Genomic DNA, 16,170 nt, shown 5'->3' on the forward strand with positions numbered 1-16,170 from the left:
GGATTGCCAGAGCCAGCCTGTCGTCGGAACAAGCACCAAGACTCTGACCCAGCCATCTAGCAGAAACAGAAGCAGCTTAAACGCAAAGGCCCTGAGCCTGCCCCCCTCCCCAATGGAGGTGTCAGCATTTGTTCCACCATGCTGACTTGCTGCCTTCGGCGCTCTGCATCCTCCTCTACACCAGAACGGCAGGAGGTTTTTAAAAGATCCCCACACAGAAAAGCCACAAACAAAAACCCCTTTGCTGTTTATAATTGAAGCACAAAATAACCAGTTACATTTAAATCCCCGGACAGATGATGCAACTGAAAATGTGCTGACGTGCTAATTTGCCACAATCTGCTCTCGGTCTGATATCACAAAGCGTTTTTCTTGCAAATCACAGCTCCCTTTAAGGTATCATGTCCCGGTGATTGCTTCTTTTGTGTTCAATTAATTCAAAAGGCTTAACCATGGAAATCAGGCGCTTCCTTAGGCACAGCAACGCTGCTTGGAGTATGTGTGGGGAAATCAGATCTTGCTGGAAATATCAGTGTCTAATAATCATGTATTTTGCCTCACAGTTAAAAACCCTCAATGAACCAAAATTGCTGAGCAGCAAATCATGCAGTTAGAAGAGACTAAAAGACCATCTGAGTACACACATGCCCATTACAAGCGTTCTCTCTCTCACCTTATCCCATGTAAAAATCCAGATTCTAGCATGGGAGATTTCACAGGGTTTAAGGATATCCAGAAAGGAATTTCTTGGCTTGGTTGTTTCAGTTATTGACCTGTTCAGTTTGTATCCCAGTGATGAACTTTAACTTTAGTGTTGGGGTTATACTATATTATTAAAGATTTGTCCCTTTGCACTAATTGCTGCTTTCTTAACTTTGTGTGTGTGTTATGTGCTGTCAAGTCGCCTCTGACCTATGGCAACCCTATGAATGAAAGACCTCTAAAACATCCTATCATTAACAGACTTGCTCAGATCTTGCAAACTAGAGAACGTTGCTTCTTTTATTGAGTCCAGCCATCTCATTTTAGATCTTCCTCTTTTCCTACTGCCTTTTACTTTTCCTAGCATTGCTGACTTTTCCAGAGAATCTTGTCTTCTCATAATGTGACCAAAGTACGATGGCTTTAGTCTTGTCATTTTAGCTTCTAGGGAGAATTCAAGCTTGATTTGATCTAGTACCCACTTTAGCTTTGACCAAAACTTATAAGGCAGCAGACGAGACAGCTGACCCCAAATGCTTACCAGCATGCACCTGGTTTGTGTCATTGCATCATTAAACCCATTTTGATGAGATTTTGGGTGCTAACTAGTATTAAAAGACCAGTACCTATCCCCCAAAGATTTTTTAGAAGTCTAAGTTCCTAAGACAAACAAATGGCAACATAGCAACCAGCTGAAATATAGTTTGAGTAACAGTACCAAAGATGCCTAAATAAGGTTGGGGCTCCTGAGCTGCAGAAGGGTGTGAGTGTGCACTAATCTCTCCAGAAAAGTGATACACAGATGAACTCTTATTATATTAAAAGCTGGCCTGGTGTTGCATATGGAACCTGACTGCTGCCTCCTCTTAGTCTCTAATGGCAACCAGACGCTGAAAGAATGGCTCCCCAGCCTCAAAGGCAGGTGCTGGGCATTAACACCTTTCAGTTAAGCACAGGCTCAAAGAGAGAAATAAAGAGAGGATGGAGAGACCTGAACACAGTGTGAAAAAGGGGGACCTTCTCTTTTCCCATGCACTCTCAGGTATCTCTCCTTCCTGCAAGCTGGGCCCTATAAAAGGGAATTTCCCCTAAGTTTTGCAATAAAAAAAACCTCCCCCAAAGCTTGTAATTTTTGCACTTGCATATGAAAACATATGAAGCTGCCTTATTCCACAGCAAGCCATCATTCCATCTTCCTCCTTACTTGTCTTCCCAGACTAGCAATAGATCTTGAAAGCTCTACGCTGAGGTCTCTTCCAGCTTTACAACCTGAGATGTCAGAATTCAGTCTGGGGGCTTTATTTATGAAAAACATGGGCTTTGACACAGCCAGGGCAGTGAAAAAGAAGACAAAGAAGCAACATCCTCTGCACATACCCTTTTGCTTCTTTAGCTCCTGTCGCTGGGAGAGACGTCCCAAGGAAGGAGCCCATGGAAATCAACTTCTGGCTGCCAAGTATATGCTTAAGTGGTCTATTTTGTGGCCAGTTCAGCAGTGGATCTAGACTGTATTTTTATGGATTTTGAAAACTACCAGAAAAGCTACATATGATGGAAAGGCAGGGTAAAAAGATTTAAATTAAGAACTCAGTGAGCTTTAATGCTTCCCCAATCAAAGTGTGATTAAAACAGGCCTCAACACGTTTCTTCTGCTTATGAATCCATTCAAAAAATTAGCAGCTGGGTTTATATTTCAGACTTCAGAGTTTTATATTTTAATGAGCATACTTTCTTATTATTGCTACCACAAAACCTAATCCTACAGTTTCTTCTCATTTTTTTAAAGCTGTAACAAAAGTGCTGTATTATATAAATAAATACAGAGTAACTCTGGATATCATTGCAACAAAAAGTTAACCTCTATTCCTCACTCAAATAACTTCTAGTGAGAATCATCAAGAGGCATTTACATTTACAATAAATAACTGATGAAATTATTAGGTGCCACAATGAAATTTCTAGGTGCCGTAACACCCTGGCACCTGGGGTTTGTCCGGTCCAGGATTAGAAGGCAGCGAATCAGTCTTCCCGCCCCTCCCCCATGAGCCACAATGGATCAGTGAGGAAAAGCGACCCCTGTGCATGTGTTGGGATGGCCATTTACACTATGCAAACTCCTCAGTCCTCTAACAGCACAGCTGTGAGGCAGCCGATGCCTTTTGGCTCCTGTCCTCTTAACCTGAACCAACACAAAGACTGCAACCTTTAAACCTGTTAGTGTTATCTAATGACTGTTCTTTCTACAAGAGCTTTTCTAATAGAAACAGGCCTCGATGGCTTATCTCAGTGCACAAGCCAGGCCTCAAAGAACCGCCAGCTTGATTGAGCACAGTAATGGCAGGCAGGAAATGAGAAGGCTTGGTTAAGCCGCGGATAATCGATCAGTGTATTCAGCAAACTGTGAGCCGAGTAAGGGAATAAGCTGCTTGGGGCATCCAATATTGTTGCTAGCAGGACAAAGTCCCAGTTCTGTGATCTACTTAAGGGAAAGAATCCTTTATTAACAAAACAAGGTATGTCATCCCCAGCCCTGTGATGCTCAAAAATGCTTTAGATATTTGCAGCTGTTTACTCTGTGGAACAAATCTTTCATACCTCCTCTCTGCTCTCCATTTTGGGGGGCATTCATGAACCTGAAACATTAATTCATACTCCTTTCAGTCATTAATTCTCGCAAACCCAACACAAACATTCCACTCATAGCAGATCAACTAATATACCCTTAAAGTGGCCATGTGTGCCAAACAAATGGGCAGACCTAACAATTTATAGCTTAGAACACATTTTAGTGGAGATTACCGGAGTGCAGCCTTTAGATGCATTTTTCATTCATTCTGTTGGTTTCTTAAACCCCTGTGAACTACTTTTTAAAAAATCTCAAGCTGCCCTTGGATTTATTGAGCTTGTTAAAGTTGTGAGCATTGCTGCACTCACACTAGCCATTAGTGTGGAGTTATTCAGGAGTATCTGCTTCTCCTCCCTGCTATCCACATATAAAGAAGAGTTACTTGCGCTCAGATGGACCAATGTTTTGCCTATAGCTCAGTAGAGACGCACATGCTTTGCACATAGGAGACTGTTGCTTCCATCTCTGGCATCTCCAGTAAAAAGTGATGTACATCAGCAAGGGCTAGAAGACTTTTGGAAAACCACTGCAACTGGATGATCCGACCATCCAAAAAGGAAATTTGGTCAGGCAATGGATCCATTTTTTTAAATTATTCATATATAAGAACAAAAGATGTAATAAACTGACAAATTCAACATTTATGCTAAGTATGAATACAAGCTGGTTAACTGTGCTGTGATATAATAACTTTAAAAAACCCTAATGAATTTTAAAACGGGCTATCCTAGGCAGTGACCTTTGCCATCTCTGCTCCTGTTTGGAGATGGCTGCAGAGACAGCTGGTGGCCTATATGGGAAGATTTGCTATGGGGGTACAATTGCCCAGAAATCCTTCCCCAGAGGGGTATGGGGGGACAGAGTGTGGCCCTTAACCCTTCCCCTAGTAACAAATGGCATCATACAGAAATCAAAAAGCAAAGTTGCTACTTACGTAGAGGCGTTTTCAACTTCACATAACATCTGAGTAGCAATATTTGACCAGCATCCCAACCCAATAACATTGTGTAAAGCAGAGAAGCTGTCAGGTAGTATCATTATGGTATTATAAATCTCCTTAGGGGGGAACGCAGAAGATCTCAGATTCATTCCTGGGGATCTCACAGCCCATCTTGAGTAGTAGGGCTTAGAAAGATCTCTCTCCCTGAGGCTCCAAAGAGCACTTGCCATCCATAGAAGCCATACCGGGGTACATTCATCCATTATTTGACTCTGCAGAAGGCAACTTCAACAGTTCAAACAGATACAAGCATATACTTGTCTGTAGAGAGGACAGAAGTCTGACCTTAAAAGTTCATCATCTCCTCTAGGCAGACAGGAAACACTCTCTCACACATATTCACTCTGATCTGGACACAAGCCGTAATACAGACGAAATTGAAGAAATGCTTAATAAACCATCTGGCTCACATATGGACCACTCTGGACCAGTTACAATAAGGTATCTTAACAGGATTGGCATCTGTGAAAGCCACTACTTGTGCACTGAATCCTCGCCCATCTTTGTTAAAATCAAGTAAGGACCACATAAATGAACCACTGAGGTCTACTGTAAATCAGTTGCTAACTCAGGGGACTTTCCCCTAGCTGCTCAAACAGACATTTATCCGTCCACTGATTAAAACCACCCCTAGGCAAAAATGATATGGCCGATTATCATCCAGTCTCTAATCTGCTCACCAACTCCGTCTTCTTGGATAACTCTAATGCTTTGGACCCTTTTCGGTCTGGATTCAGACCAGGTCATAGGATAGAGATGGCTCTAGTGGCTTTAGAGGATGATCTCCAGCTGAATACAGACGAAGGTCATGCTTTGTTATTGCTCCTCCTGGATCTATCTGCACCCTTTGACTCAGTGGACCATGCCATCTTGTTGAGCTGTATGGAGGAAGAAGGGGTCATCAAAAGATGTGCCTTGGACTGGTTTAAATCGTTTTTCATGGAACAGACTCAAAGGGTTGCTGTTTGAGACCAGCTATCTCCAGAGTGGGGATTATCTTTCAGGGTTCCACAGGGTGTGATCTTATCCACCATGTTATTCAACCTCTTAGGGGAGCTCATTCACAGCTATGGAACTGGATGTCATCAATATGCAGATGACACCCAACTCTGTACCTCACTATCCAAATCACCACAAGATGCAGAAGAAATCAGAAGTGATGCTTGTTAGGAAGGCAGAAATCCTGAAGGACATTGTACTTCCCACTTTCGATGGAGTTTATCTGACCCTTGTAGACTCAGTTAAGAGCCTAGGGGTTATATTGGATCCAGTGCTACTGCTAGAAAAGCAAGTTAAAGCAACTGCAAAAATGCTTTCTACAAAAGCACTCTAGCTTGGAAGATGGCCCCCTACCTCAACATGGCCGATCTAGTCACCTGGATCCATGTTACGGTAACATCAAGACTACTGGCTACTGTAATTGTACGTAAGTCTCCCCTCTAAGTTAACTCAGAGACTCCAGTCGGCGCAGAATGCCGCAGCTCGGTTATTATCAAGAACACACAGGAACATGAATATTACTCACTCCACTGGCTACCTCTCAGTTACCAGGCTCAATCCAAGGTATTGGCTATCACATACAAAGCTCTTCACGGCCTTGGTCCAGCATACCTGCAAGACTGCCTCTCTCCCTATTACCCTCTATGGCAGTTCTGCTCATCTGAACAAGGCCTCCTCCAGGTGCCACCCTGCACATGGGCAACATCCACGGCTGCTCATACACGTGCTTTCTCTGTGGTTGCACCCACCATACGGAACAGCCTGCCTGAAGAGTTTAGGAAAGCCCCCACTCTCCTGGCTTTCCGCAAATGATGCAAGAGGGCTTTTTTACTCAGAAAGGGAGCTGTATGGTAAGGCAGTGGTCCCAAAGAGATGCTTCCATAAAGAGATAAGGATCATAGGCTTCACTACTCTGTCCTATCTGTTGCCAAGTGTGTGCTACTATATACTATCTGTTTCTTTAAGTATGATCCTACTGGGTAGTTCTACATTGTTTAACACGTCAATCTTAGAATTGCTTATGCTGTGTTTCAGCATTTCTTCAACTCGGTATTGGATTTCTGCTGATGTTACGTCTTCAAAAATTCACATTTATATACCCTACTGCATTGTTTATTGAAATGGCCTTGAAAGTGACTGTACTAATCTCATGCTATGTAATTAGCCTTGAGTGTGAATGAGAATGGTGGACTATAAAGGACACCAATCAATCAATCAGTCAATCAATCCTATGTAAGAACATGCTGGGTCAGACCAATGGTACATCTATTCCAGCATCCTTTTTCACACAGTGGCTAAACAGTTGTCCTGGAGGGCCAACAAATATGGTATAGAGGCCAAGAATCAACCCTGAATTTGGAGGTTCTGCAACAGTAGAACAAGTAGGGGGAGAAAAAAACAATACCGGGGAGAAGAAGCCCACCAGAGGGGAAGCTGTATGTTAGGACAGAATGGAGGTGGTCAATAGCGGGGCCACGTCTATGTTGTATCTGCTAAGCACTGGATTCTGACTGCAATTCTAGGGGATACAGATGATTCTGCCCAAATCAACATCCAACTAGATCCACCCACATAAGCGATAAAAATGCTTCTTGCAGGCACCCTTACTAAGAAGACATCAATTTAAAACACAAGAGTCCTTTCAGAGTTAGTTCTATGCAGCAGTAGACTGTGTACAGCTAAGCTCACAACTGCAAGGGCAGAAGGAAAGAAACTACTGTCTCACTGCTAACAGAAACGGCTTCTTGTTTGTTTAAAAAACAAGCTATTTCCCTATATATTCCTTCCATTTCAGCACGACTGAATTTGAAAGCCCACAATACGCCTGTGTTTACGGAAATGAAGTACTTTTTCCATAGTGCACTGTCACGTTTATTATTGAAAAGAAAGCATTTTATTCCCATCAAGAAAAAGTTTGTGTGCATGCACACACACATAGAAATAAATAAAACTATCATAAGCAGCGTCGCAAAACGTCACAGGCCACTGCTTACCAGCCCTTCTCATTTAGTCCCACTGAGGCATCTTTCTGCTCTGTTTCCTTTTTGTGTTCTGTAGCAGCTGATGTCAGATAAGCAAAGTGGAAACGCACACAAACCTCGCTGTTGACAAGGCTACAAACAGCAAGAACAACCCTCGGTGTGCATAAGTAGCTCTCCACAAAGATGCTCATGTGCCATCCCCCTTAGTTTTTTTTTTGTTGCTAAAACATATTAAACACAGATAATAGAAATTGCCTCAGCACAAAGGCTGCTACTGAATTATGTCATGATGACGTTTCATGTCTAAAACGCACATTTCAGTCTTACTTCTTCCTTGCTGATACTGAATTTCCCCCCTTAAATTATGTTAAATGTTTAATATTCGGTTTGTGACAGTGGCACAAAAGCCAACTGATCAGGGACACCAGCAACAAAAATGGGCAAAATGAAAAGGCTTACAACACATAAACCAAAAATGAAATGGAAATGGCGTATCTGCGCATGACCTATTCAGCACAGACTAGTCATCCTATGGCAGAAGACAGCAGACAGCTTGCCACAGGAAATAAAATACATTAAATAAATTAGAGCCCAGCCACAGAGAAGGGTGCCTGCTGCGTCTCTGCACGAATCACTGCTTTGGCCTCCCCCCTTTCCCATTAGCCTCCACAGAGGAGACAGATGTGAAGTCCCAGAGGGGGGAAATGGAAAAATACAGGGAATAAAACAAGAGGGGGTTACTGGGAAGAGGGTCCTCCCAAAGGCTGTTTTCCCTCCCAATTTTCCCACTGGATATTACTGGAAACTTTGAAGAACATTTTAAAAGTTCCTACAAAACATTTTCTCCTTTAGAGTGTAAGAAAGAAATGCTTTTTAAGATAAGGATTTACTCACTAAAAATGCTTTCTAAAGAACTGTACAGGATGCAGATTTTTATACAGAACAATCTACGCATTAGACAGTAATTCTTATATATACTGTAGATTTTCAAGGACATGTTTATAGTTTAAACTTGACTAACTCTCTCCACAATTAATACTGTGTATAAAGTGATCATTCACTACTTCAGAGATCTTTGTTTTCACTGTTGCAGTTTCACTCAATATCCAAATCTGCCCATTGTTCTTACGGTGTCTGCATGAACACCACGCCAAAGTCCAAATAACAATCCACCTTTTACGTACTATAATATTTATGGTAGCCATTTTCAGCTCCTCAGGTGGCAGGTGCTTAGATACTTGTGACTGGAGCATTTAACACACCCTTAAGAAGGACAACACATTTCGAGGGCAGTTTCAGGTGGGTAGCTGTGCTGGCCTGTAGAGGCCAACTCAATTTGCAGGGCATGAGCTTTTTGAGAGTCAAAGCTCCCTTCACCAGATTTAGAGGAGTCTTCCTCTTACATCACACAGAGTTTCTGACCAATCAGGAATCAAACCCTGACTATCAACTCATGAGAAACCAAAGGCATAGAGCAATTCTTGCTCAGATGTACTCAAAAAGGAAGACTCTCAGGCACAATGACAAAGGTTGCCTCATTGTTTCAGTTCAGTAGAACAAGTGGGCATGCACTGCTAGAAGTTCTGAACATGCTGGTATAGGCAATTCCCCTGAGAAACAAAAAGCTAACTTTAGATATGCTGTGTGCCCTTTTATTGCTTTTAAAACCTTCAATCTACAGAACTGAAGTTCAAATTCTCTCCTTTCATGTACAATAAAAAGAGCAACTCCCAGAAACAATTTCCCAGCTGCTTGGAGTTTCAGGCATATGCACTCAAAAAATGCACACCAGCATACACATAACACACACATGCTCTGTACACAGAGACACGCGCACCAAGAAATCTCAATGGCAGACCGTCCAGCCCAACATGATCCGGGCTGCAAGGGAAACATACACCCCCCCCACAAGGAGGTGAGGTTTGCGATTCAAACAGCGTGCCTTCCAAATCCTTTTCCTGCTGCATGAGAAAAGCATCCAGGAAGGCTCCTACCAGCTTGCTGCTTCCAGAGTTCAGAACCAAGCACTGTAGAAGACGATGCAACAAGCCACGCGAAACATGGGCTCAGGCACAAGTGGGCATCAAATCATAACATGAATTAAATACTCCACTGTGGGATGTGGCCCTTAGGAATACACTGTGAAAAGCACACTCATATGAGCTTCCTTATAAATTATCCTTATGTATTCTTAATGAGAACATGGCTTCCACAAGAGGAAGAATCACTCTTAATTTTTAAACAAATCAAGACTGCGGATCAAAATTAAGCTGTTGCTCTTTGTCTAGGTTTGCGCTAAGGTGGAGATGCTTCCTCAGCAGACACTGATGGCTAGAAGCTACTTGCATTTTACAACTGGTGTCTATCAGCTACTAACACTACTAACAGGAAGTTGACTTCTACTAAGAGAGATCACTGGTCTATCTAAACGCAGTGCCGTCTACTTTCCAGGACCCACCGCAGAGAAAAGTCTGGTCTTCCTCAACACTTGCTTCCCAAGACCCTTTAAGGGGAGTCTCTGGAGTTTGTGCCCTGCCACTAAGCTCGGGGCCCTCTGCCCTGCGCAGAGAGAAACAGCTTGGAATGCGGATGGCACTGAAAGAGAGAGGGGGGGAGTGGGGGCAATTTATAGCGGAGAGAGCCCAAACAGCCTTGGGGAAGCTTTGGGCATGCTACTGCTTTCAGGAGAACTGATTCTGTTTTACGGACTGGAACTGTGGCTTCTCACACCTCCACCTGCAGAGCTGTAAATATTCAGATATTGCTGTAACCCCCACCAAGGGAGGGAGTTACTCGGCCTCCCCCCCATGCAAACTTACCCAGCAGCAGCAAACCCTGGGATACCTTGCCTCTCGCGGAAAGAAGACGCAGAGAAAGGATACCAACGGGCGCGATGCTTATTAAAGCCACTCAAAAGGCGGCTGCAAATGTCGTATTTATGATCCCAGCATCTCCCCCCACCCTGCACTCTGATTACAGATTTGGACTCCCACCACCACCAAAGCCAATTTGGCAGCAGGTTGCTGATGCGAGGATCAACAGCAGCCCTTCGCCACTTCGCCTGATTGACATTTCTATTGCTGAGCAGGGCGAGACGGGCCTTGTAAATCACAGGCACACTCAGCGTCAAGCACAATAGCCAAAACGGTTACCTAAAGCAACTGCAGATATTACAGGTGCATTTAACTAAGCATCGAACATGCGTCCTGGTAATTAAATTCCATTAAGGCGTCCACCTTGAAGCCTGGAGGAAGGCAAGGCCAAAGTGAAGGCGCTTTTCAGAGGGGCTTCTGACATTTGCCACTAAATGTCATTTCTGGAGTTCAGTTCACATCTAATTACCGAACACCATGAGCTGCGACATCTATCGGCTAACATGAAAACAAGTGGTGGACAGCTGTGGAGGAGCTTTGAAGCCATTGCAGGCAGTCCTAATAGACTTTGCACCTTTTAAATATCAAGGGGGCTAGAGATCCCCCCATGACTCACCGAGGGATGTGCCCTTTTAACAAAAGAGTGCTGATAGGCTAGACACGGCTAAAGCAGCAAACAACCGCCGAATGCAGTCCAAGGGGCGGGGAGGGAGGGAGGGGAAGTTTCCACGTGGCTGTTAAATATGGCACCTGCAGCTTAAAAGACATTCAGGGTGGCTCAAGCACAGCCATTTCTTTCGGGTGAGGTTGTGACAACCCACAACACAAGGAGATGACCAGCAAGCTCACAGGACCGGACCGACAGCGCTGTCTCTTTGCCATGTGTACAATTTTAGCTAAAAGCCAGAAGGGAACAGAACTGAAACGAATGTGGGAAATCAGATCCACATTTGAAGATGTGAATTTAAAACAAAGCATTGCACAAAAGCAGGAAGTCATGCCAAGAGTAGGAAATTCTGGGCTCTGCAAAACTGCACACAAACCCCTTGCTGAGGGACATAAGCCTGGCATTCAAAGGAGGGTCACCTGAAACAGACAGTGTGAAGGAAGAGGGGGAAATAGAGTTGCCAGCTCCAAGCTGGGAAATTCCTGGAGATCGGGGGGGGGGTGAAACCTGGAGAAAGTGGGGTTTGGGGGGGGGAGGACCTTGGCATGGCATAATTCCATAGAGTCCACCCCCAAAAGTAGCCATTTTCTCCAGGTGAACTGATCTCTGTGGCCTGGAGACCACTTCTGGGCGATCTCCAGCCACTACCTGGAGGCTGGCAACCCTAAGCAAGTTCATTTCTCTAAAGTTTTTCAAGTTCTTTACCTTCAGAGAACCCTTTCTACACCAACTTAATTCTGGGGCACGTTCTGTGCTTTGCACCATTTGGTCTGCAGCCAGATTTTCATGAACCAAGAGTGCAACATAACCAAATGCTCAACATACCCTTTTCTCCAGCTGCAACAAGGAAGAGTCAGCAGTAAATGCGATGGACATGCCATTTTTATTGAAGGACAGCCGGCCTAACTTGCAACTAAAATTCTCAAGGCAGCTAGCAAAAGGTTCATCAAGAACCAAAAGACAAAGTAAATATCACATAAAATCAGGGTCAAACTCAATGAGGCACCAGGAGATCCATGACTGGCTCTCCCTTGCAACTGCAGCTAGTAAATTTGGTTGGCTGGCACGGAGGGTGCAGGGCATTTAAAATTTCCACTCTGCCATATCCTTGGTCTCAAATGCTCTTCCATTCTTGGAGGGGGAGGGCTATTTGCTTCACTGAAGGAATAATGCAAGCAGGCATCATTACCACCTGTCTATAATGCCAACTGAGCAAACTGAGTGGGCTGGGGAGCTGAAGTCAAAAAATGGCACCAGGAAAGGGTTAAATGCTCCTTCCCAATCCAAATCGTGGTCCCTCACAGTTTAACAGTACAAAGAATAAACGGCTACTGCTTTTTTTCAATTTTAACTTGAAAAAAGGTTAGCACTTAAATAACAGAGAAGAAGAGAGGCATACCGCATTCAGGAGGGAGGTTCCACAACTGGTTGGCCAATACAGGAAAGGCCCCTTACTGAACTCAGACAACGGGGGGGGGGCACAGTGACTTGAAAGAACTTAATGGACAGGACAGTCTATATGGCAGCAGGCCATCCTTAAAAGATATCCAGGGCTCAGAGCATTTATGGCTTGAATGGCCAACTACAGTCCCTTGCAGGGGGCCTGCCCACGATGTATGCTGTGGGCATGCAGAAACCCCATGGGGCTCTCCTCAATACTATCACAAAGCCACACTGTTACAAATACTCTGGGGCATTTTTTTTAAAACTTTACTTGCTGGTATATTTCTATGTGCTACATTGTGGGGGTGGGCAATAGCTCACACCTCTTTCAGCATTTCATGCCCTCTATTCTTTCAGCAGCATCAAGGAAGGCATGCATAGGAAACAAGTGCACCCAGGGGTCATGCCCTGCCTAATCAGAGGTGAAGATTATGCAGTAGACAGAATTACACAGAGTAGCAGGTTACACAGCTGAAATGGGGTGGGGGGGGAGAGAGAGAGAGAGAGCAAAGCACCGACAGCTGCAGTTTCCAGATGAAAGATTTATGATGATATTTTACCTCATGCCTATGGAATTTTGCACTTCAGAGTGTGAAATCTTTTCACTCAGGGGGGCAAGCTGTTTTAGAACTCAAAAAGCTTAGCTTAGAAAGCAAGAAAATGTTTGAGATAAAATATATAGAGACAGTAACCTAAAATTGTCACTGCATTTTCAAAAGGCTTTTGGATCGCAGAGTCTCAGGCGTGATGGAATGTGCTGCACCCAGTGACGGTCTGGCGGGGCATAACGATCGTCTTTGATCACGTACACAGTGGAGGGGACAGAAATGTCATACCAGTGCTTCTGTAATACAAATATGTAGAGCAACACTCACTGTATGCAGCTAGAAGACACCGAGACTTGGCAGCATATTCAGGGGAATTCAAGTCCTTTAATGGAAAGATTATAAAGAAACGTCAGAACAGCCGTGTTTCCCAAGGGAGCTACCGAGAGCAATGGACAGTAATATAGATTATGTACCTATTTTATGGTTTTTTCCCTCATTTGGCATCAAGGCTGAAAGGCATCAAAAGAAGCAAACTTACTCAACTGCTACACTTAAAAAATAAAAGCGTATAAACATACGCAGCAAAAACATTCCAAGCGTGGAAGCTTGGAATGTTTTTCCCACTCTTTAAATTTCCTTGCACGGTCAGAGCATTTCTGGCAATTCATAAAGAATGAGTTCAACAGCCTGAGGTCACTAATCAAAACTACAGTAAGATACCAAGCATAAATTAATGTCTTTATGCTTGGCAGTGCCGAAGCATGTATATTTTATCATCTTAATTAAAGGGATCTCTGGGTAATTTGAAGACTAAGGCTGCACACCCAGCCACCAGGGCGTCGACAGCTGCAAAGCAATGTGGTCTGGAGAGACAGATTCCAGGCCCTAAAGCTAACCAACCCTGGTCACATGGCTTCTCTGATACGCTGAAAATGGAGAGGAAGGTCACAGTCCAGAGGCACAGTGTGAGGGTCACATGCATAAGAACCTATACAGCTACTACACCAATGCTCTACCCCACTGGCTTGTTCCTACCACTTGGTTACCCTGATCTTTCCTTTCCTCCACCTCTCCATCAAGCCTCTTGCCTGCCCCAGCTTTTTACTAGCAGGAAGGGCAACTGGAATTACGTAGTGCAGCCGCCGGATTACTAGCCACTGCTCTCTATGACGAACAGGGCTTCCTGCTCCAACTGCCTGTAAGGTTGAAAGAGCTAGGATGGGGAAATCCAAGCGCTTTCTTGGTCTCTTCCCACTTGCAAAACAGTGCTGCACTGGGAGAGAAATGGGCAGGGAGGTGCCAGTACAGAGTAAATGTAACTTAGATTTCCTACCAGTATTCACTCAATCACTCTCTTCCTCATCCATCTGACCACTTTCTTAGAGTTTGCCTTCACCCCTGGGTAAGGTACAAAAGATTGTAGATCTGCCCACAAGCCTAAAATCACTGGTGTTTCCATTAAAAAATCCTCCAGACCCGGCAGGAATCACAGACAGAAAAATTGCTGACTTTCTAAGAGTCAAACATTAACCATGGCTGGTGCTATTATATGTGCAACGCCAAAACATTATTAATGTAATCAAGGGAAAGGGATCTCACTCCAAAGACTGAAGGAGGGTCTGTGTGTCATTGAGACAGGCCTTCAAAGTGCTGGTTTGCAGGAATCCAGCACTGTGCCTGCTTGGGATCTTTACGGAGCCACTAGTAGTCCAAACGGTATAATAATTAAGACTCTGGTTCTACAGTCTTTGGAGTCAAGAGCTAACCAGAGGTCACATTTACTGTCAACAACCAATGCAATTTACCAACACATCTGTTTAGCCTGTAACTCTGGGGTTGAGCAGTTGGATCTCTGAGCCAAAATCTGAAATAACGCTAACACAGGGATTGTGTTCTGCAAATTAATCTCTAAGGCTCTCCCTAGCCAACACACCGTACTCTAAATACTTGGGGTAAAGATTTTCTGCTGCTTTCCTTGTAAAAATTGAGCAACAACATCTTCCTGATACCTCAAAGAAAGCAACCAAAAAACCTGTAACTGCAGAAAAAGCAGCTAGAGACCAAGGCTGGAACAACTTCTGATTGAATGAGCATCCTGTTAGTCAATCTTCTAATCCAAACTGAAGAGAGTAAAGAACCGAATAGGATCCAACAACCTGTACCGTTGGGAGAGACTGCTTCCACTGTGATTCTTCTTGCCTTTAAGGAGCCAATGCTTAAGGCAAAAGATTTCCCTCCTTTAATGCCATCAAAGTCAGATGCTTGCTAGCTGAGGAGAAGACCACAAAATCCATTGTGTTGCTTTACGTACTACCTGTTGTCTTAAATACATGCTCCTATGAGCTACTTGTGCTGCATGTGGTCTAATGCCAGCCCTTATGTTCCGGTTCAGCATTTCTTTAACTCTGTATTGGATTCTTGCCAATGCTATGTCTTTGTAAAATTGTGTTTATGTACCCTATGGCATTGTTAATGGAAATGTCCTTGAAATTGACTGTACTCATCTCACTCTTGCAATCCGCCTTGAATATTAGTTAGAAAGGAGGACTATAAATAACATAAATAAATAAACATCAAACAAACAAATATGTTTGGTGTAGTGGTTAAGAGCACGGGACTCTAATCTAAAGAGCTGGGTTTGATTCCCCACTCCTCCACTTGAAGCCAGCTGGGTGACCTTGGGCTAGTCACAGCTCTCTGGAGCTCTCTCAGCCCCACCCACTTCACAGGGTGTTTGTTGTGGGGATAATAATAACATACTTTGTAAACTGCCCTGAAGGACGGTATATAAATCAAATGATCATCATCATCACCATCATCATCATCAAAACTTTGTAATGTCTCCTTCAGCTGCCAGCATCTTGCAATCCTGTGATGGAAGGGGCCATCTTGAGGACTAGTGGCTTGGCCCTATACTAGAAAGAGAGATCTGGCAGCATCTTCATTCAACAGCCCAGAGCCCCTGGGGATGGGCGGTATATAAATTGAAATATAAATAAATAAATAAATCCCACAAATTAAGATAAGCTAGACCCCCTTCCAATGAACTCATATGAGAACTTATTGGTGTCATTAAAAACAGGGATCCAAATGGCCATGATGAGGAAAAGAAAATACCGTGTGTTTTTTTCAAATCCTTCCAATGCCCCTTCCCCAAGTTTGACATTTCTGCAGATTCCTAGCTGCCACATCTAGTTTTCTTTTAATAATATTATAATAACCTTGTGCTTATATACCGCTCTACAGGACAGATTAGTGCCATGTTCAGAGCGGTTAAAAAGTCAGTGTCATTATTATCCCCACAACAGGCACACTATTTGGTGGCTGGGG

General features: G+C 43.8%; 1 protein-coding gene across 6 annotated transcripts in view; it reads right to left on the bottom strand.

Moving 5' to 3' along the window:
- RERE (arginine-glutamic acid dipeptide repeats) overlaps positions 1–16,170 on the bottom strand; it is a 349,852-nt gene that overhangs the window by 154,042 nt on the left and 179,640 nt on the right. The window lies entirely within an intron of this gene.

The sequence above is a fragment of the Eublepharis macularius genome, chromosome 17 (genome assembly GCF_028583425.1).
Source record: "Eublepharis macularius isolate TG4126 chromosome 17, MPM_Emac_v1.0, whole genome shotgun sequence".
Taxonomy (NCBI): Eukaryota; Metazoa; Chordata; class Lepidosauria; order Squamata; family Eublepharidae; genus Eublepharis; species Eublepharis macularius.